The sequence below is a fragment of the Sebastes fasciatus genome, chromosome 1 (genome assembly GCF_043250625.1).
Source record: "Sebastes fasciatus isolate fSebFas1 chromosome 1, fSebFas1.pri, whole genome shotgun sequence".
NCBI classification, from domain to species: domain Eukaryota; kingdom Metazoa; phylum Chordata; class Actinopteri; order Perciformes; family Sebastidae; genus Sebastes; species Sebastes fasciatus.
The window spans coordinates 12,395,104-12,417,467 of NC_133795.1; the positions used below are offsets into that span (position 1 = coordinate 12,395,104).

At 40.1% G+C, this 22,364-nt stretch overlaps 1 protein-coding gene across 10 annotated transcripts in view; it reads right to left on the reverse strand.

Annotated features, from left to right (window-relative positions):
• dlgap4b (discs, large (Drosophila) homolog-associated protein 4b) overlaps nucleotides 1-22,364 on the reverse strand; it is a 202,040-nt gene that overhangs the window by 110,431 nt on the left and 69,245 nt on the right. For 2 of the 10 annotated variants that reach the window (XM_074629627.1, XM_074629611.1), the window contains exon 2: nucleotides 3,192-3,291. The exons of the other annotated variants lie outside the window; for them this stretch is intronic. The gene's annotated coding sequence lies outside the window, so the exon portion shown is untranslated. The remainder of the gene's footprint in view (nucleotides 1-3,191; nucleotides 3,292-22,364) is intronic. 10 annotated transcript variants of the gene reach the window in all.

The window sequence follows — 22,364 nt, forward strand, 5'->3', positions numbered from 1 at the left end:
CAAGGCGACCACAGGGAGCGTTTGATCTGCGTCGGCTTTATCGCACACTGAAGTGCATACATCTGGATCTTGTGCAAACCATTGCAGTGTATAATTTACCATGGATGGGACTACCCTAACTGTCCAACGCCAGATTGGATTTGAAACCAAAGGATCAACTTTGTGTATTTTAATGACGGTTGGAAAGCGAAAACAACTCTCTGCGGTAACACTAGCCTGCACACATCATGTCAACACATACAGGCTGGTACTAGTAAAAAATAGATAAAGAAAAATACGAGAACAGATGTAAAAGCAAAAAAAAAAAAGAATGTTAAATTAATTTTTAATAAAGACCCCCGTTGCTGCCTCTTTCATTGATTCCCTCAGGTACAGAAAAACGTGTGTGCAAGCTGCTGCATTTCAGTTCAGAATCTGCACCAGAGAAAAGAGGGTTTGGCTTAGATTCATAGTGGATCTGTTTAATAGAATCACACCACGCAAAGATTCCCACTTCTACCAGCTGGCTGACGGCGATACAAATGAGCACAATGCTTTATATATTAAATAGTATGTATGTATTATTACTATTGTTCTATGTACATAATTGATATATTTGGCCAATTGAGGGGGTGAAGAACAAGCTGTAAACACAACACTGACATATTATCACCTTATGAAGTTGATTTGGCAAATGTGTTAGCAAACTGTTGCTTAGTTACACATCCAGCAGAAATGAAGCAACATTAGCATTCATGTTTGTGTCCACTTGATGAACATTCAACATTCATACCCTTGTAGCTCTATTTTGGTCTCCACCAACTCCTGAGGGATATATCGGGCTCTTTAGCAGCTAAATGCTCCATTATGTTTACCAGCTAGTCGCTAATTTTGTCTGTAATTTAGTGCTGGGAAAGTGGATTACAGTGGGTTTATCAGGTTGTTTACTGAAACCAGCCACAGAGATAAAGCTGATGAGAGCAACGAGACTGAACCAAAACAGTACAACAAGTTTCAAGCCGTAGAGCTGAATGGAAATGTACAGCTGAGTGATGAATCCCCGTGGGTTTGTCATATGGACTGTATATAAAGATGGACGACATGACAACTCCCAAAAAGTGAAGCCAAAACATCTCGATCGCCCCCTAGTGGCTGGCTGCAGTATGGGTGATAAAGCCCGCCCCCTCCATGATAGCAGATGCTAAACTAAAAAGTCTATGTACACCTTGCCAAAGATGGTTTCTCTCATTTTAGGGAGTTCTGCTAATGCTGATGTATGTTCAAGTGTTCATCTTTCTGATAAGTTTGGTTTTAATTATTTATTTGATGCTATAAAACGGGGATGATACATCATGATTGACAGCTGTGATTGAAAGCTGTGTAATAGAACATGTGCCAATTTGAATATAAATGTATTTATAGAACTGTAATGGTTAGTTGTTGTGTCTTTCTAGCCAAACAGCTACCGTGGTGCTAACGTAGCAGCTAGGTGGCTGACGCTAGCAAGCTGCAGACGTGCTTGTGATTGGCTCGAGGGTGGTGTGTGGGCGGGACCTCGATTCTGTGGCTCCAGCCCCCCGATCACTACTGCACAGACTCTGGCTCCAAATGACATCAACATCTCACGATGGCAGCTCCTGTATCTGATATATTTTGGCTTCACTTCCACTTGTACAGTGGGATGAAGTGGAGACACGTCGTCCATCTATATACACAGTCTATGGTTTGTCACTACAAGTGGCCCCAGCCCAGTACAGTAATTTGAGCCAAAGTCAATATAAAAAGCTTTAAATTATTAAATCTATAGTTGAGTTAATTAATATTTGCATAGTTGATAACTGGGTTTATTGTTTAACCAATATGAATTTGCAGTGCAAAATAAAAATTGTCATCTAATCTTTGGCAGCTTGGCAGACAGCGGGTGGCTTTGTGTGCCACGAATAACTTATTGCACGAGTTTGTGTGCATGCACGTGTGTGCACGGTGAAAGTGCATGAGGGCTTACTTGTGTCTGTGTGAGCACATGTGCATCCTCCAAAAATGTGTGGCCTGTGCCAACGCTGAATGAGAGCAGTGTGACTGAGACAAATAGTGTTTTCTAGCAGCTAACTGTGGAGGACTGGATGGATGGGAGCAGCTCTGTATCTCTGCCCCCATCATTGATAAAGAGCATTAGAGGGCACTCGACAGAGGGGGAGTCAGAGAGAGGAAAAGGCAGTAAAGAAGAGGTAAGAGGGGAGAGTGAGCAATATAATTGGAGACAGTTTGAGAGGACGAGAGAGACAGACTAGTAAAGTTTGGACACAAGGACACGGCTGTTTGCAGCAGTCGTTGCCTCTCGGCTAGAAGAATCGTCCTCTTCACTTAATTCGATATGAGCTTTAAACAATCACAATACCAGAGGGATGAGCTGTGTATGCTAACAACGTAGCACAGATAATCAATATATACAGCTGCACTCACACTAGCAAACACTCGTTTTAAAGCCCTTGAGCTCAAATCTCCTCACAATTGCAGTTATTGGGAGTAAAATCCTTACAACTTGCAATTCAATTTGTAATGAGTCTAATTAATACCCAGAACAGCAAAGATGGATTAATGTGATTGTGTTGCTGACCCCCGAACACTGTGTGTGCTGTAAGGATTTATTTACCATGAAGGTGTTTTGAATGGCACAAAATAAGGCTTATACAAATACTAATAATTAGAAATTAATCATCAGTAGAGATTAGTAAGACTTATTCAAAGATTTTAATTAGAGACATAATAAATGGCATATAAACGCAATCATTTATAATATAGCCAGAAAACGACTGTGCTGCTCCTTCACAACTCAAGCGTATTGTAAATTCAGACCTCATTACTGTGTGTACGACACGGTATTGTTGGACGTACATAACATATTGACCATTCACAGTAGAAATAGCGATTAAAATGAAAACTAACAAAAAAACAAAACATGTATTTGTGTTATACGCCCAAATTCATGCCCACACAAAGTTGCCAAACCTCGTTTTGACTTGAGGCACAGGAATATTTTGCCAGGTTTATTGTGGAGGTGTAAACTATGCAAACACAGAGCAAACTAAATTAGCATGAAAAGCACAAAACTGAGCCTGGGGCGCACCAAATTATAATTACATGGAATTAACTCTGCAGACTCTTGCTGTTAGAAAAAGTTAACCTCAGGACATTACGAACTCTATGTGTACCTGCAAATGCTTCAGCATGCAAAGTCCCTTCTCAGCCGTCCACCTCAGCCTCCTGTCACTTCATATTTCTGCTTTGTAAAGTCATGTGATGAGATTACACCTGACAAGAAAATAATACTGCATTACAGAGCTGCTGTAAAACTGAAACAGCTAAGAGGATTATGGAATTATATACTACATAAAAAAAGAGATATTTGTTGTATTTAATACTCTTATCAACATGGTAGTGGGCAAATATGCTTGCTTTATATAATGTATGTATTTATTTCTTACTGGAAATCAATTAACAACACAAAACAATGATAAATATTGTCCAGGAACCCTCACAGGACTGCATTAAAAATATGCTCAAATAAAACATGGAAAACTCGAGCCCAACAGGCAACAACAGCTGTCAGTGCATATATATATATATTAGGGCTGTCAAAGTTAATGTGATAATAACGCGTTAACACAAATTTGTTTTAACGCCACTAATTTCTTTAATGCATTAATGCAATCCATCTTTCGGAGGTTGTAGCGGGCTCAGTTTTAAAACTAGAGTGAAGAAGTAAAGATGCTGGCATCGTACTAAACTAAAAAAACAAAGGAATCCATTGGTACCAACCAATGGATACCATGTCATACTAGCTTGTTGCGAAGGACGTTAAATAAGCACCAAACTTATTTTGGCGAGGAAAAACTGGCATGGTCATTTTCAAAGGGGTCTCTTGACCTCTGACCTCAAGATATGTGAATGAAAATGGGTTCTGTGGGTACCAACGAGTCTCCCCTTAACAGACATGCCCACTATGATAATCACATGCAGTCTGGGGCAAGTCATAGTCAAGTCAGCACACTGACACACTGACAGCTGTCGTTGCCTGTCGGGCTGTCTTATGATTTAAGCATATTTTTTATGCTAAATGCCGTACCTGTGAGGGTTTCTGGACAATATTTGTCATTGTTTTGTGTCGTTAATTGATTTTCAAAAATAAATATATACATACATTTGCATAAAGCAGCATATTTGAGCATTAAATATTTGACAAAATCTACCTTTAAGGCACATTTTGAAGAGATAAAAATTGTGAGATTAATTTGTGATTAATTGCAATTAACTATGGACAATCATGCGATTAATCCCGATTAAATATTTATGACACGATAATGCGCAAGGCAAAAGCATGAATTAAGAACACTTGCTTTTGCCGTGTCTTGTACGCCATATTCTGTACTGACTGCGATGTAAATGCATCCGCGTAAATATGCTCCGCTCAGAGCTAGTGATGGAGCATAAAAAGTGAGTAAGACTGCTTATGGTGGGCAGGAGGGGAGGTGGATGGGTCCAACAAACCCAGACTTTCAACCAGAAGATCGGCGTTCGAGACCGGTGTTTTGTCTTGTAAGTGAAGTTTGTGACGTGCTTTCTGTACTGATGTAACTTTTTTTCTGTACGCATTGTACTTAGTTTACTAGGGCTGTCCAATACGCGCAACAATGTCTGTCTCCACCTCCCCCGTTTCAGTGCCGCTGACGCACTACTGTACACACACGCACCTTTACACTCATCTGTTTGAGAATAACTAATAATAATAATATTGAATATGAATAATGTTGTGGGATTATACCGTATTTCATGGACTATTTGGGAATTTATACATTATCATTACATACTTATATATATATATACATTTAAAAATTAAGCATTCAAATACTGATTTGGAGGTCGAATACCATGGCAACGGTGGAAGCTTCGAAGCATTCGGGTCATCCCTATAGTTTATGTACTTATTTTAAGCCCAACCATGACATTTTTCCTAAACCTAACTAAGTGGTTTTGTTGCCTAAACCTAAGTGAGTGGTTGTGTTGCCCCCTGTTGGTACTGCACCGTCATACACGCGTGTAATATTCATGCCACTGACATGCTTTCCTCTTGTGGACAGGTGGGCTTTGACATGATACTGCGGGTTGCATTAATCAAACATAAAATTATTCAGGTTGAAAAGGCCAATGATGTCACTGCCTCGTTCCTCAGCCACATTTAAACCTCAACAATGTTCCATAAATAAACATCATACGTCACCAAGTTTAGTCAGAACTTGATGACCTAAATGAAGTTGACTCACATGCGTACATCGCAGCCCTGCTGCTGCAGTAGTAGCAGAGTATTCTAATGAGCTGAATGAGCCTCTCACTGACCGAACTCTGTGCTCAGATAAGTTTCTGGTCAGCTTGAATACCGTTTTGGCTAGCAAGTGCTACAGCTGGTGTACTTATGAGTAGACAACGGAGGGCGAATGAGGTCAGGCTTATCAGACAAATGGATTTTTGGAATTTTGTGGAGTAAGCTAAAAGCATCCGAATAAAACTACCTTTGCTATTTTTAGCAGCTTATAAAACGTCATGTGTTTGACATTTCAAATGTTCCAGTGCAAGAGATCATAGAAAACAGCTACACAATAGTCTGATATTTATCCAGCAAGGAAGAGCCTCCTCAGAATGCAATAACAGTGCAACAATCACACACTTTTATCTGCCATACTCTGCAGCAAAGCGCTTTGCACATTCATGGTTAGGCTGAGACGCTTTTGTCTCTGAGACAAACAGTAAACACTCAAGTCTCACGGGCATTTTTGAAAGGCCAGAAGATGAAAAGATCTGATATTCTGGGATTAAACCATGAAAGTGAAACGTCTTCCTTCTTCTGAAATATTAAAACAAAAATCCTGGGGTGTAAACCGAATAAATTGTTACAGTTCGTGCGCTGAATCTAATTTACGCAAATGCTTTGACAATGTTTATTATCCATCAGAAAGTGTGTGTGCATGTGCACTAATTCGAGTGAGCCATTATTCCGTTAAGTCTTTACACAACATCACTACCTGGTCATTAACATTTCTTCTACACATCACCAGTACAGATTTCTACCTCAAAGTCTGTAGCGTCAGTGCTGCGACTGAAGTGAGCTATTATCTCCCGGCATGGGCAACCCCTGAAGGATTAACCGCCAATCCTTCTTAAATCTGCCCTCATCGTAAAAAACGTGACACAAGCTCTTGCAGGGATACTGTTGGTGCAGCATAAACATTTATAATAATACCAAGAGGCACTGTCAGGACCCCATCACTACCGAATATCAACGGCCTAGCTTCAGCAGCTAGCTTTACCCCGGGTTCAAATGTCAGACTGTCTGCAATTTGCTAATCCTATTGCAGATGTCACGCTGAGAACTTAAGTGCTTCCTCTTCTGTTGTTATACAGAGTTTGCTTTGAGTGTGTTATTTTCCTCCTGGAGAAATTATTCTGCCTTTAATCATTTTCAAATTGGAACAAACTGATCCGCTGTAATAGATCAGCTAGACAGGACTAAAAAGTAGGTGAGCCTCAGTTAAGAATCTCCAGAGTTTTTCTTTTTTTTGGGGGATATTTAACATAAATGTCCCCAGGTATGGCGGTTGTTCATGCAAGCTAGTGCATGGTTATCCTGCAGAAGAAAAAGTGAGTCACATCAGTGTTAACAGTTTATATATTCTCTTAAGCAACTGTCACTGCCACGATAATCCTCCTATTGCCATTTTTAAATGCTAGAGCAGCAGAGCTGAAACAACTCCAAGATGACAGGTGAATCATTTTCAAACTTTCATTTCGGGGACAGTTTTTGGAAGGAAAATTTTGACCCGAATCAAACCTATATTTAAGAATCAGCAGTTCATAAAACACATCAATGTTTCGGTCTTGCTGTGAGTCAACAATGACGAAATGCAGTCTTGTTAAACCATACAACTCCCACATGTTCAGCAGCGCATTGCCGATGGCAGAGTGGAGCTATAGTGTAGAAACTAAAATCTGATGGTTCCTTGTGTTGTCAGGACATGGTCCAGGTCATTATATAGGTCAAAAACAAGGACAGTTGCAGCTGCAGGAGGAAGGGGGGGAAAAAGAGGGGTGAGGGGGCAGAGAAAGGGAGAGGAGAGGGAGAAAAGCAGAGAGAGAGTGCAGCAGAGAGAACAAAGGGGGAATAAAGCAATAGCATTAAAAGAGACAGAAGCTGACCTCGGAGCACCCTGGCATTAGCTCGCTCAGAACAGAGCATGGATTTGAGCAAATCAAAGCTTTCCACTTCAAAATAATCCACATTTGATAGCTTCCTATCAGCCAAATTGGGACAGACGGGTCAAAAGCTCAACAGTCAGACACATATGCACATGCATCCAGGCAAGGACGCATGTAAACATGCAAGTGCACATCTCTTCCTCTCACCCACAGACACCCACACACACTGTAGACTCTGCCTGTCCATCACCAGAAGGGCACCAGTTCACCATCATGCTCTCACATATCTTTCCATTTTCTCTGCCTAACAAAACCTGTCGTTCTGTCAGGACTGCAGATTAACAGGAGAACGGTTTCCTCCGCTAGTCAATTTTACCGAGGTGGCGTCGAAATAGCCCGGCTATTTCTGGCCGTGTGTGTGCACATCCGTATGTGTGAACACAGTGACCATGTGTGGCAGTTTTCCACCGTCAAGATAACCGAGACAGCCACCCACTGCACCCCACACCTCTGTCTCTATTCTCCTCCGTGGAGGACTTCATCACTTCTCTTCATCCATTACTTGTCTTCTTCATCTTTAAGCATCATTTATATTTCCTCCTCTGCTCATCGGAGCACCGGTCCCATTTCCACTGACAGCAGTGCGAGCAATTAGGTCATCAGTTGGCCTATTTAAAGCATGAGGAACTCAAGGCCTAGATCTGCTCTGTCGCTTAAGAACAGCGAAGACGGCAATCAATCGCACAAAGGCGACATGTACGAATAAGCTTTAGACACGAAAGCATCAAAATATGCTTCATTTGAGGAGGTGTGTCAGAAGGAGTATACTTTCTGCTGTACTTCCGAAGAGGTCGAGTGGAGTTTTGCATGCAATATGCATGGACCGGTGGCCGGCAAACGGCCCCGGACAAGTGCAGAGTGTACTGCCGTTGTGAAGGTCAACCATCTCTTACAGCATCTTTGACACACACAGTGGGTGTCCAGATGGCTAAGGAGACTAAGTCGCATTTATTTACTTGCAATGTCAGGAAGTGTGAATTCTGCTCATGACCTTGGTCACACGACATGACCTGTGAGATGTTAAATAAGTTAGTGGATTGACTAAAGCACTAAGCCCAGCAGTCTGGGAGAGGTGATTACCGCTCGGGTCATTGATCTTAGAGCAACCGGGGTGACCTAATGTTTCGAGACTGTCCGGCACATTACTACTTCAAGCCCTGCAAGACTCGGTGTATATCCACGAACCGCCTCTGTATGAGGATGCATTGATTCTCTTAAACCAGCTTAACAAAATCCAACATCCTTTATGGAGTTCCTAATTAAAAACAAATTCCAGTATACTTTATTAACTTGTCATATTGGCCATCCATCAGGCTAATGATATCATTAAAATTAGCTTAAAATTCCACCGCACCACATTGTCTGCATGGCTCAGTTAATTGAAACATTCACTTTGGGGATTCAATGCGACGAACTTATTGGCCACTACCCTGCTGTTGGGCACTTACAATAATGCTCCACTTGTGACGGTCGAACGACAAAGTTATATTCTATTCCTACACAACATTTTATACTGCATCCACTAACTTGAGGCAGTGTGGGCTTCTGTAGCCAAAGACCACAGGTCAAGATTACATGAGAGGGGAATTCACTTCAGGATAAGTATTGTCACCACAGGAAGAGGAAGACACATCTGTCGGTATAAAACAGCCTTAGGGCAACCATGACCATCCTGTTATAGGTGGTACTCTCTTGTAAAGGTATTCCACTGAGCAGGCACAGGTGTTTCTTTGTGTGTGTCTCTTTTCCACTTTATTCGCCAGCAAAATATTCTATACGTTTTTCCGTTTTATTCTATTCCATCAGGTCATCTGGTTTTGATTTGTCCAATACTGGTTTATGACCAGATAACATGAAAACCAATGACATTCATCCCATCAGCCTCAGCTGAATGCAAACTGTATATAACAAGTGGACGTAGTCAACGTGACATCACTCATTGGTTTGTGGACTGACGTTTTGAAGCCCTGAGTTTGGCATTTTGGCCGTCGCCATCTCGGTTATTTGCAACCAGAGGTGACAGGAGAGGGTGGAGCTAAGCACCACTGAACGCTGAATAAGATATTTTTAGGCAACCAAAATGGTTATAATGAACTTTCATGAACTGAAAACACACTGTGAAAGGATTAAAGTTCTAAGATGAAAACAGGGACAACTTCCAGACTGGACAACGCCGTGGTAGCAACCTGTCAATCACAAGGTAGCCACGCCCTAAAGCATACCCTGCTTTAAGGTCTATTTGACTCTAAATGGGACCATGATTAACTAAGTGAACATCATGCTGTATTGAAGAAGACTTGAAACTAGCGATTGAGACCATAAACTCAAGTTTACAATGTTTACTGAGGTAATAAATCAAGTGAGAAGTAGGCTCATTATCTCTTCCCTTCTCTTTCCACTTCCTTTTTTGGCTTCACTACTCAGACCCGGAGTTTCCTACTGGCTGAACGTTGTGTTTAGTGCAGAATTAGTAAATGTTAGCGTGCTATCATGTTAAACTAAGATGGTGAACACGGTAAACATTATGCATGCAAAACAGCAGCATGCTAGCATTGTCACTGTGAGCATGTCAGCATGCAGACTTTGGCATTTATCTCACAGCACCGCTGTGTCTAAATAGAGCCTCGCAGAGCCGTTAGCATGGCTGTAGACTAGAAGTCCTGTTTAGAGATACAAAACACACACCAGATAAACATAAAACTGACACAAAAACACAAATCATTGTATACACACACCACCCGTATGCACACAAGACCCCCCAAGGCAAAGAGCTCAGTCAATTCAAGCTGTTATTCACACTAAGTGCTGTAGTGGATTCGCCGTCGCTCCCCTTCTGAAGTCAATTGATTCACCACGCTTGTGATTTAGCATCATTCCACCCAACCAATCTCTCCCTCTTTCTTTGTTGCCCTGTCACAGTCGGCGAACAATGTCAGACGCCATTGACGGGACACGGGGCATCATGACTGGTGGCCAGACAGATAGGGACCAACAGTCATGCAGCAAGCACTACATCTTACATTGCATTATTCCTGTCCCATTTTAAATGTATTCCCATGACGTGTAATGCAGAATGATTCAGCGTAAGCACACAGGCATTTATAAAGATTAAAACCCTTTTGTCCTGAAAGCCATTTGTCTGTTTTTTATTTCATTGTATAAACAAAAGCTCATGTTCACGATTTCATTATAATCTGCCCTGTAATGGCATTAACTTACATGAGCCAGATTGAAGCTGGCTGTATGCAGCTGGTACGCCTGCAAAGCCCACACATACAATGAAAAATAAATCAGGTCATGTGCATTTAATATGGAGGTTACTTGATTCATATGAGATAGCAACAAAGAACACACTGACATGACATTAATACTATTGCAAAACGTCTCACAGTCATTATGCAGAAAGAATGGATACATGTTTACCAGAGTGATTCATTAAATGGGTCTCTGTATCACAGAGATCAATGGAGCCTGTTTAAAATTACAGCGACCAGGGTGCATTGTTATTGTCACAAAACATAAAGCATGGATCGTGCAGCACTTGAAAGGTTAATGATATGCTCAGTAGTGATATTCTCTTCTCCCACACATATAATATGCTATTTAGTGTGCAGATGATTGCATGACAGCACAGTTAATGGCATGTTTCTTGTCTCTCAAATGCAAAGGCAACAAGTCAATGTAGACATTTTGAGGCATGTGCACTCATTGATAATTGCTGATATATTAGGGCCCCCAAGCTAAAATAAATGCAGTTTTAATGCTGCAATAAATTCTACCGTCATGATGGTTATAATTAGCGCTGTCAAAATTAACGCGATAATAACGCGTTAAATCAAATTTGTTTTAACGCCACTTATTTCTTTAATGCATTAACGCAGCTCGCGATTTAGCTCGGCCGCTACCCAATCTTTCTGAGGTTGTAGCGGGCTCAGTTTTAAAGCTAGAGTGAAGGTACTGGCATCATATGAAACTAGAAAACACAAGGAAACGATTGGCACCATGTCATACAAGCATATTTGCCCACTCCCATGTTGACAGGAGTATGAAATACTTGACAAATCTTCCTTTAAGGTACATTGATTGAGATAAAAAATGTGTGATTCATTTGCTATTAATCGCAATTTACTATGGACAATCATGCGATTAATCACAATTATGTTTTTTGTTGATTCAATTGTACGATCATTTTGAAGGATGTAGTTTGTGTTGTTGTTGTTGAATTGTATTGCATTATACAGAGATAGGTGTTTCTATTATTTTGTCCACCCAATTTACACCAAGGAGGGGAGACTAAATAATTTAGAAGACAGAATTTATTGCAGGAGTGTTGTATTCAACTGCATTTGTTTTTGCTAATAAACAGCAACTGGGTGTATAAAGTATGTTTCATTCATGTCCACTTGAAAACTTTGAAGGGCACTCGGAGAGCGCAGACCTCCGCCAAGGCCATGCCCTATCTCGCAATGTTAATGGAAGTGAAAAATAATTAGTGTATCCGCCCCGTGATTAGGATCCGCTCCACAGTTTAATGGGTTCTTCCTTGGCCCATGCTACACCCTTCCACCAAGTTTCATGAAAGCTGGACCTGTATTTTTTTCATAATCCTGCAGACAACCAAGACAAACAAACCAAAAACATAACCTCCTTGGCTTAAGGAGGGGAGGGTGTATTTTGATTTTGTGATGTGAAGGATGATGTGCAGTATGATATAGTGACGATAAAGCATAAAACAGAAGGGGGTGAAAATGAGAATGAGAAAACTGAGAAACTACCTGAGGTAGGCTCTATTCTGCACAAACACATAAAAAACAATTGCTTGTCTTGTATAAATCTCCTTCAAATTACCTTTTTTGTCTGTTTTTGTTCTGTACCTGCTGTTTATTCTGATACAAAAAACTACAAGATCACATTTGGACTCATTCGGACTAAGGCATGGCAAGACTTTGCCTTAAATGTAACACTTTAATACTTAAATGTAAATTATAAGACATAGACTGCTGGTTTGGCTTTGTGTTGTGGAAACCTTCTAACAGAAATAAAGTGCAAGTGTCATATGAGTCTTTTTGAATAAATGATAAAACACAAAAAAAAACTCAAGGTAATATACTGACACTATCGGCAGTAGCACTTTGTTCCATCATCTGTTCAGTAATTGGGATGTTTTGCGAACCTGTTTTATTCTGTTCCTGTCGTAGTTCAGCAGGTGATGTATTCTGGAAAGTGTGGGGAATAGAATATATATTCTATTCATGCTATGAACTGAATTATTCAAAAAACAAGAATGCCCACAAACATAATGCCTCAGGCCACGGCTATCGCCGGCACAAAGGCATGGAAATAGCACTTCCTAGTACAGCAGCATCAGTTGTCAATATGAGCTCTAATAAAGTTGTCCTGAAACCAAATGGAGCAGAGAAAATGAGAAGAAACTACCAGGTAAAGGTCATGACTTTCTAAATCTTTGTCAGATTGACTTTGACTGTAAGAGTTGCGGTCAAGTGCTTATTACTGTGGAGAATGCTGTTAGATGAATCATTTCTTCTCCTGCCTCAGTGCAGAATGTGGCAGGTCGGATTTTAACAAACACATAGCTCTAACTCTGGCATCAGTTCAATAGTTATCCTTTTTTAGAATTCACTGTAAGGTTTGGCTTTTCTCTGTGACAACATTTATCCTCCCGTTATATGTCTGGCCTCTTACACTGTCACTGTTGAGAGCCTTAACCCAACTCTGGTCATGGTCTCCTTACTGCTTCCACCGATAAATACTATCATCTCCATTGACAACAGTTTCTACAAGTTGTCAGTGTATTCATGAATATGTGCTCTTTTCCACTCTGCTTTGTTTTCACAGTGTTTAAAGAGGATATATTATGCTTCTGTGCTTTTTCCCTTTCCTTTAGTATGTTAGTTATATATTTTTTTGAGCATGTAAAAAGGTCTGCAAAGTTACAAAGACTAAAAAATCAACGCCAAAGGGAGTTACTCTCCCCCACAGAAACACAGCTCCTGAACTGCCTGAAACGCCTTGCTTTAAGTCCCGCCTTTTCTTCCGTAACATGGTGATGTCACCAAGTAACACATTTGCATAATACCTGCCTATCAGCTAGTTTGGCATGCCCTCAAACAAAGCTAGTTAGAGCGGAGCTGGAGCGGAGTCCGAAGAGTTTGGTTCGGTCAACCAATCACAACAGAGTGTTGTCAGCTGACCAATCAGAGCAGACTGTGATTTTTGGGCGGAGGGGGCAGGAGGGCAGGAGCTCAAACAGAGTGTTTCAGACAGAGGGTGAAGAGAGGTGCTGCAGCACAGCTGGAATGAGAAAAATAAAGATTTTTTTGAACATTTATGAATGTAAACATGTTCTAGTAGAAACCCAAGATAGTAAGTAAAAGTATGCACCTGAAAATAAGAATAATAGGGCCTCTTTAATATATTGTTAAATGAAAAATGACGGCGTGCACATAGCCCCGACAGAACAAACCACATTTGAGCTGATTTATTCATCCAATATAACAACCAACAGTCTATATATCACTTTATTGTTATCACAACAACAAATGGCATGCACAGGCACAAGTAATGTATCAAGCCAAATATGATTCCTATCAAACAAAAAGTTGATTGCTTTGAGACAAAAATCAGAAAATATTGTATTGAGATATTTCTCCTTATTGCTCCCATTTGTCATTGGTGCTGTAAAAAGCTGGTGTAATATGATAAGTGCTCTGGTGCCAAGAGGGCTTATTCCTCCCTTCACAACTTCTCAAATGCACTGACAAGTCGTCAATGACTCAGCCGGACGAGAGTGAGCGAGGAAGGTTAGCATGAATTAGCTCTCCGGTGCTAAGCTGCTGTGACGCTGCATAAAAAGGATGGTATAATTAGCTTTACTCTCCTCAGATAAGCCAAGGTCGCTTCAGGCCATTCACTCAAGACTTGCTCATCATTTGACTGACATATATAACCTTGTTAATCTTCTGTGACTGGATAAACACTGAGTGATGCAAGGCTAAGGTTACAAAGTAAGAGTCAATGTTGGGGTTACTGAGAAGGTATGGTGTGCATTATGTATGAAGACATTTTAAGGCCACATCACAAAGCTTAATATTAAAGCCATATTGTGTCCTTTAAAGTGGGAATGAGCGGCATGTTGACGGCTGGTTAGAGAGGAGTACATGTAAGCTTTCCTCTTTTACAACAGTGCATTTGAGGATAAATTTGATCCATTTCCAAAACTAGATGATAAAGAAGCACCATTGAAGTTTCCTTTATATAACAAGTCTATAGCCACATCAGCTCCATGAGGCTGTACTTCAGTGCAATGCTTTGAGATAAATGTTCATGTCAGCATGCTAAAATGCTCAAAAATGATGATGTTAAGCAGATACTGTATAATGTCTATCACCATCTTAGTTTGGCATGTTACCATTAGCACATGTGTTAATTTGCACTACTGTAATGCCACAAATGATTGTCATGAGGATCCAAAAATGTCTGTACAAAATGTTGTGCCAGTCCATCGAGTAGATGGTGATATATTTCACAGGATAAGTGAAAACTGTGAGCTGTTGGAGTAGCTAGATTAAAAGTCAGAGGATCACATTAGGATCCATCTTCTGGCCAGCACTGATATCTGTGCTTTATGGCAATCCATCAAATAGATGTTGAGATATTTCTGTCCAGACCAAAGTGGTGGAGCGACCGACCAACCACAGACCAACATTGCCATCTGTAAAGCCAATCCATTAGCATGATTTCCACATCATGGAAATTATTATGTCCCATGTCAATGCAAAAATGGTCAATACAACACACTGACAACCGCATAGGCCTCTGGTATCTTTGTTACAGTCTGCCTTTGTTTTCATCGTCAACAAAGTAATACAGTAATGATGTGTAAAGAGGTTAAGTTAAATCCTGCACATAGACACACACACAATGTATGCATATTAGTATACAGTATGTAAACACTGCTAGACAGTTGAAGCTTATAATGAACCTTGATTTACTTTAACACTAATTTAAAGGGGCACCAGCTTAATCTCATGAAATGATACTTTGGTAGGTGAGTACAAAAAGTCACTGTAAAGAGAAGAAAAGCCAGAGAAGCCTTGATTGACAGTGACAGAGAACAATACGTGAGAGGATGAGAACTTGACATCACTTGTGTGGGCAAACAAGTTCTCTCTGTGTAGTTACAGATCAAAGGCATAATGTATAGATTTATTAATACACCACATTAGGTTTGTGTCTCTGGAGATTTAGCACTCATCATTGTTGCTCATTTGTTTTCCTGGAGCGAGGATCTGAACCTGGCAGTTTTGCTGTCTGTCTGTTTATCTCCACGATCCTCACTTTCCTCCTTTCGTGTTTTTCACTGTGTGATATCCTTTATGAGTCACCTACAGGTCTGTGCTGCAGAGGACTCCAGTAATTACTCCAAAACAACTCATATCGAAAGCCATGGCAGGTTTTATTTATATCTCAAACACGGGGCATATCAAAGTGCTTCACAAATGCAAAGAAGAATTCAAAAATCAAAATAAACTGAACGCAGATAGATACATTAGCATAGAAATAATAAATAAAGAATAAAAGCATAAAGCAGTGAACATAAAAAGCTGTAAAACTGGGTTTAAAAGTATTTACAGACTGGGAAAGTCTCCCTTTTGTGTAGTAATCATACAAATCCCACCATACCAGCTCATACGCATTGTGCATACTTTCATACAGCCAAAGTATTTGCAAAGACTCTCACATACAAATACTTAACAAATCATTATCAAACTGGCCATCTCCACACGCACTATTGTTTCAATCAGTGATGAGACAATAAATCGCTCTCGAGAGCTGCACAAACTAATCAAAGCCCAAATGAAGACTGGACAAAACGAACACCGTCTATCTATTAGTTGAGTTCTGGTGTAACAGCAAACAGCAGAGAGCAATCGAATTCAGCATCATGTCGGGCAATTAGTGAGAGAAACTAAATTCTCTCTGTATTCTTTTGCAGCTTGGTTCCTTCAGTCTTTCCAGTGTCATTAATTTGTGCCACACTGTGTTATTTCTCCTGTGGCGCATGCCGTATCAGTTAATATACAATTTGTGAGAGAAAATCAGCCCACTGTAACAATGCAATTATGCACCCAGGCTTACCCGGGCACGCACTCTATTTGGCTGTAAAGTAATAATCTGTGACATTTTCATATAAATACACTACTGTTTTTGCTACTTGCTAATGCTGAAGGTTGTACACAATATGTTGTTCTGAACAGCAATGAACAGGAAGTGATTTGTTGCATTTGTTGGGCAGTGAAAGCCACCTTTGAAGGTCAGAAACGTCTGCATACAACTCAAACTTTAACAACAGAAAATACAAAGAAATAGAAACAGATGTGCCCAGAGGGAAATAAACTGTAAAAAGGAAATTACTCATTCATTACCTTGAACAAATCAAAGTACTAAGACATGATAAAGTAGCTGGCAGGTTCTGTTATTGCTTAAGAGCCGCTGTGTCTTTATTATTATATTGGACCAGTGCTTAATTAAGTTGCAGCTTCTTAGTTATTCAGTCTAATTTGGTGTGAGGATATGCTTGTTGCTTGCAGCAGTAATAGATATGCAGTAACAGTGTAACTACACAGTTATTGCATTATGTTTATATTCATATATTTATTTATATTATTAAAATATAGTGTACAGACTGTATCATTATGCGGTCCCACAAACATGCACAGAGTGAGAGAGAGAGATGAAGAGAGAGAGAGAGAGAGTGGTTATTTCTGTGGGCCATGGCGAGCAGTAAGAGAGCCATGAAAGTGTTTAAAAGCATTTTACCGGTCACTGAGGGATAATTTTGAGCACAGCCCAAAATTTTTTCCTAGTGTATCTGTGAGGGGTGTGTGCGTGTGTGTGTGTGTGTGTGTGTGTGTTTAAAAGTTTGGCAGACACATTGTCAGAGTGTTTACAATATGGGATTAAATGCTTACTGTTTGTGAAATGATACTCTTGTGATGGGTTTTACTGATCGTATTAACAGCAGGGCTGTCAAAGTTAAAGCGATAATAATGCGTTAATGCAAATTTGTTTTAATGCCACTAATTTCTTTAACGCATTAACACAATAGATCTTACAGAGGGCTCAGCGGGCTCAGTTTTAAAGCTAGAGTGGAGAGACTGGTATCATACGACATTAAATAATCCATTGGTACCAACCATGTCATACTGGCTTGTCGAGAATAACAATCCAAAGTTATGCAAACTTTTGGTGAGGAAAAACTGTCATGGCCATTTTCGAAGGGTCCCTTGATCTCTGATCTCAAGATATGTGAATGAAAATGGGTTCTATGGGTACCCACGAGTCTCCTCTTTACAGACATGCCCACTTTATGATAATCACATACAGTTTGGGGCAAGTCATAGTCAAGTCAGCACACTGACACACTGACAGCTGTTGTTGCCTGTTGGGCTGCAGTTTGACATGTTATGATTTGAGCATATTTTTTATGCTAAATGCAGTACCTGTGAGGGTTTCTGGACGATATTTGTCATTGTTTTGTGTTGTTAACTGATTTACAATAATAAATATATACATACATTTGCAAAAAGCAAGCATATTTGAGTATAAAATACATAACAAAATCTCCCTTTAAGGTAAATTTTGAACACAAAAAATATGCGCTAATCATGATTAACTATGGATAATCATGCGATTAATCATGATTAAATTGTTTTAAGTAATTGACAACCCTGATTAATAGCACATATCAAAGTTATACTGTGACTTACATGTCATCAATTTAACTCCCCGAGAAATCTTTATTGGTGACTTTACTGAATTTTGCACCTTTACAGACTACACGTAAACCATTTCTACTGAGGTATTCTCTTAATATACAGATAGTAATATTAAAATTGACAACACAATACCTTATTCTTTGACCAGGAAAGAAAAACAGCATGCCACAAATGGGTTACTGTGAATGAGGAGAATGAGAAAGTGAACATAAACCATAAAAATGTACCACCCACCTTTTCTAATTCAGAGAAAAGATCCAGTTCATCTTGACTAAGATTTATCAGAGTATATGTGAAAGTGTTTGCACTTTGCACTGCATTTTCATTTTTGATTGAACTACTGTAATAAATGGTAAAAAAAGCAAAACAAAATGCCAGAATCTGACAAAGTGTATTTTATCAGTCAGACAAGTTCTCCACCTGCATTGCACAGGCAACACAGATAACATTATTATGCAGCATTCACAGACAGTATCTAAGAGAATCCATCTCAACACAATGTGTGTGTGCGTGTGTATGTGTGTGTGTGTGTGAAAGCGAGAGGGAGAGATGATTACCGAGGCATTGTGAGTAGATTTAACAAGTAAATTGAACACAGAGGTGGGCCTCCTCTCTGCTTGTTCTTGTGTCCTCTAATTTCATTGTTCTGCTCTGTTCTCTAGCCTTGCATCTCAATGAGGCTCTGTCCAGCTGGGAAGTGGTCTCACCACTAATAAAGAACAATTCTCTCACAGTGTTAGGAAACTGGCAGGAGACGCACATAAAGCACGTGAAGCAAAAATTCCTACAATAAATGATTTTAGATGTCTTGTTGAGTTTAAAATGTTTCGACTTTGAACTTTAATTGTAACTTAAAGGAATAGTTTGACATTTTGGAAAATACACTTTCTTGCCAAAAGTAAGATGTGAGCATCGATACCTATATATGTATACTAAATATAGAGCTATAGCCCACACGACCTGTTATGAGAGCCAAACCATGGCGCTCGCTGTTTGAGAGAGTGACGCTGGCTGGACAGCGAGAGGGGAAGAGAAGGTGGAAGGTGGACTATTGCACGTAATGTCTCAGTAATTATTAGGGCTGTCAAAGTTAACGCGATAATACATTTGTTTTAACGCCATTAATTTCTTTATCGCATTAAAGTAACTTGCGATTTTTAGGTTCTACCGGGCTAAGTTTTAAAGCCAGAGTGAAGAAGTAAGAAGGTGGTCTTATCATTATTAGATGGCAGACGAACACAAACAAAAACACATGCAGAGAGCTTCTGGCAGCTGAGGTAAACAGGCCCAAATGAACACACATCTTGCACATACTGTACAGACTCGCACATCTGATCAGAAACCAACAGCAGACCTGGATCCACTCACTCCAAAGAAAACTGTCAAATATCTGGAAATCTGCAATCTCCATCCAACTCTTCACATTCTCCAGCCTGAGAACCTGTCCTCTCCATCAGGTTCCCAGGTCTACGCTCCCACTGTTATGATTGAACAGCTGACAGCTTGACCTCCTCTCTCCGAGACGCATCTTTTGACTGCGGCCATTTTCTCACCATTATGTTTAGCAATGGGCCTGTGCCTGCCAGAGACGGGGGGCTAGTTGCTGAGGCTATCATTCATAGCAGAGAGGAGGAAAGGATTAAGGCCATGGAGAAAGAGCAGGAGAGAGAGGGGTCTGCATCTTAATGCAGGCCCGAGTGTGGAACAGCCTTGTTATGAGGTGGCTCGCTGGAGAGGGAGGAAGATGCAGTTGGTAGGTGGATGTTGGCGAGAGGTGGGGGGTTGGATTAGGGTGACGAAAAAAGGCAGATGCAGAGAGAGCGAAAGACATAAAGGATGCATGCACAGTACAAAAAAAGAACACAGTGTACAGTATAAAAAAAGAGCAGCTTCTTTTAACACTGTCAGTGCTGTACACATTACATTAATTTAATTAAATCATTGCTGCACTAAACAGACTTTGGCACCAAGAAAGAGTTATTTTGTTCCAGTACCATTGATGCCATTTTATTTTCATCATCTCTTTTTACTCTCACAATAATTCAAAGGATAAAAGCCCTTATTGTCAGAGTTTGAACACATACTGTGGATTTCTCCATGATTGATAACTAATGTGCATAAATAAATCAAAATCGACATTTATTTGTCTCCCATTCCATCTACATTAGAAAACATCTGCTATCTAAAATCATCTGCAATCTAAAAGTCAATATTTCCAAATGAATCTGTTTTTCTTTTTAATATTATTTTTATGTCTGATATCTTCCAAAACATATAGTCAAAGCTCAATAGTTGAATCAAATGTGTCACACTAAGTTTAAACAACATAAAGTTGCAAAAGTGGCAGATTTTCTCCAACCTCCCAGCCGAAGAAAGCTAAAGCAGTACAAACTAAAAAGTGACATCAATATGCCTGAATAGATGAATTTCATTTAAAGTAAAAAAGTCTCTATTCAACATTTGACTGAAGGGACTGAAATCATTTCACTCAGACAGAAACAAACATTTCTTACACTTCAAAGGGCTTCTGCATTACAATCAGATACAATCCACGGCTCATACAGATGCACACAAAGCAGCACTGGCTGTCCCACACAGACGTACTGCATAAGAACACACAAACATAAACCTAACATGGATCCATCGTTACACATTTCACACTCTGGTGGCCTCCTTTATTCGTGGCTGTTTGCTCTCACACTCTGTTAGGTTAGAGTTACAATCACCTCAAAGAAAACAGATCTTCTCTCAGCCAAAGCAGCTGGAAAAGGAAAAGGTCTCCTGACAATCACTCTACTGACAAAGGCAAAATAATTGCTGTTGCACACAGGAATTCAATCCAGGTGCCGACTTAACTAAAACTTGTTTCAGTCTTCTGGGTATTTGGCCTGTTGATCGCTTTAGGCTATACGTATATGGATGGCCACAAACAGTGTAACCACTGACCTGACACAAGCATCTTAATCCTTTTTCCATTTGCTGAGTCTGGATGTGTGCTTCCAGCAATTACAGTGCAAAGAAGAGGGACGTTAGGGACTGACCACTATAGAGCTGTGACGATACACCTATCTCCTGATTCGATACTCTCATGATACTTGGGTGCGGATTCGATATGTATCAATCTTATCTCCATATATGTATTTTGTATATACAGTTCCCTTTGTTAACACCTTACTTTGAAAACCGGACATAATCACACATGTATACTTCCACTAACTTCACCAAGTCCATTGCTAGCTCTTAACGTTAGCCCCGTTCTCTTTATACATCCATGATCCAGTGGGGCCGTTTGAATGCATTTAACTTAAATGTCAGTATATGGGTGCTCTACAGTTAAAATCATCGGACGATTTGACCACGGAGATGCGAGTGACGCCTGGCTTGACCGCATGTTACCGCAATACGATAACATTTCCTGTCCATGACAGAGTTAGCATGCAGCTTTAGCCGTGATGTCTAGCTCTGCTTTTCCTGGCAAAGTGTGAAACTCAAAGTGTTTTCTATACTTTACTGCATGTGTAGTGTTTACCACTTTGGATTTAACATGTGAGAGTGCAGGTCGCATCCACGCCGACTCTTTGCCCTTTTCTGCTTTCTCGTTTCGGCTCCATGCGGCAGACTGCTGTTTGTTTCGGTTGACGGATACGGAACGGATATGACGTCACGTTACTCAGACTACAACAATAAAAGCGGTAACTTCCTTCTACCTCCGCATAGACTCAAATAAAGAAATATATTGTTTCTGGCATTAAAAAATCTATTTCAAATTTGTAAAAAGATAAAACAGCGATACATTGGTGAATAAGCTTTTTTTCCCCACCCCTACTGATCACTAGACATTTCCTTAAGCAGTCCAAACTATAATTTAGTCCATCAAACACGCACACTCATACACACAACAGCCTTTGTACTGCAGCTGGCATTGAAATGGAAACCTGAGAATCATTGTACTTTCTCCCAGGTATACATTTGTTGACCTCAGGTGGCTTTGCATAAGTTTATATGGTCATTAGTAGATCTTTAGAAAAAGTGCATAATTATGCTTGGGGTTCTGCAGAGTTTAAGCTTTGCAGAATACAAAATGTGGAAAGCCACAGAGTGTGAAGAATCTCCTTAGCGGTTGCTTATTTGAAATGCATGACATGCATTACAAATAGGCAGCAGATAAACATGACAAATCAGTATGCAAACTTTGTACAAAATGTATCTTTCACCATGTCTGACCAGGATCTGCAAATGCTATTACATCACCTGCTCAGCTGTGCTTTTCAAACTAAA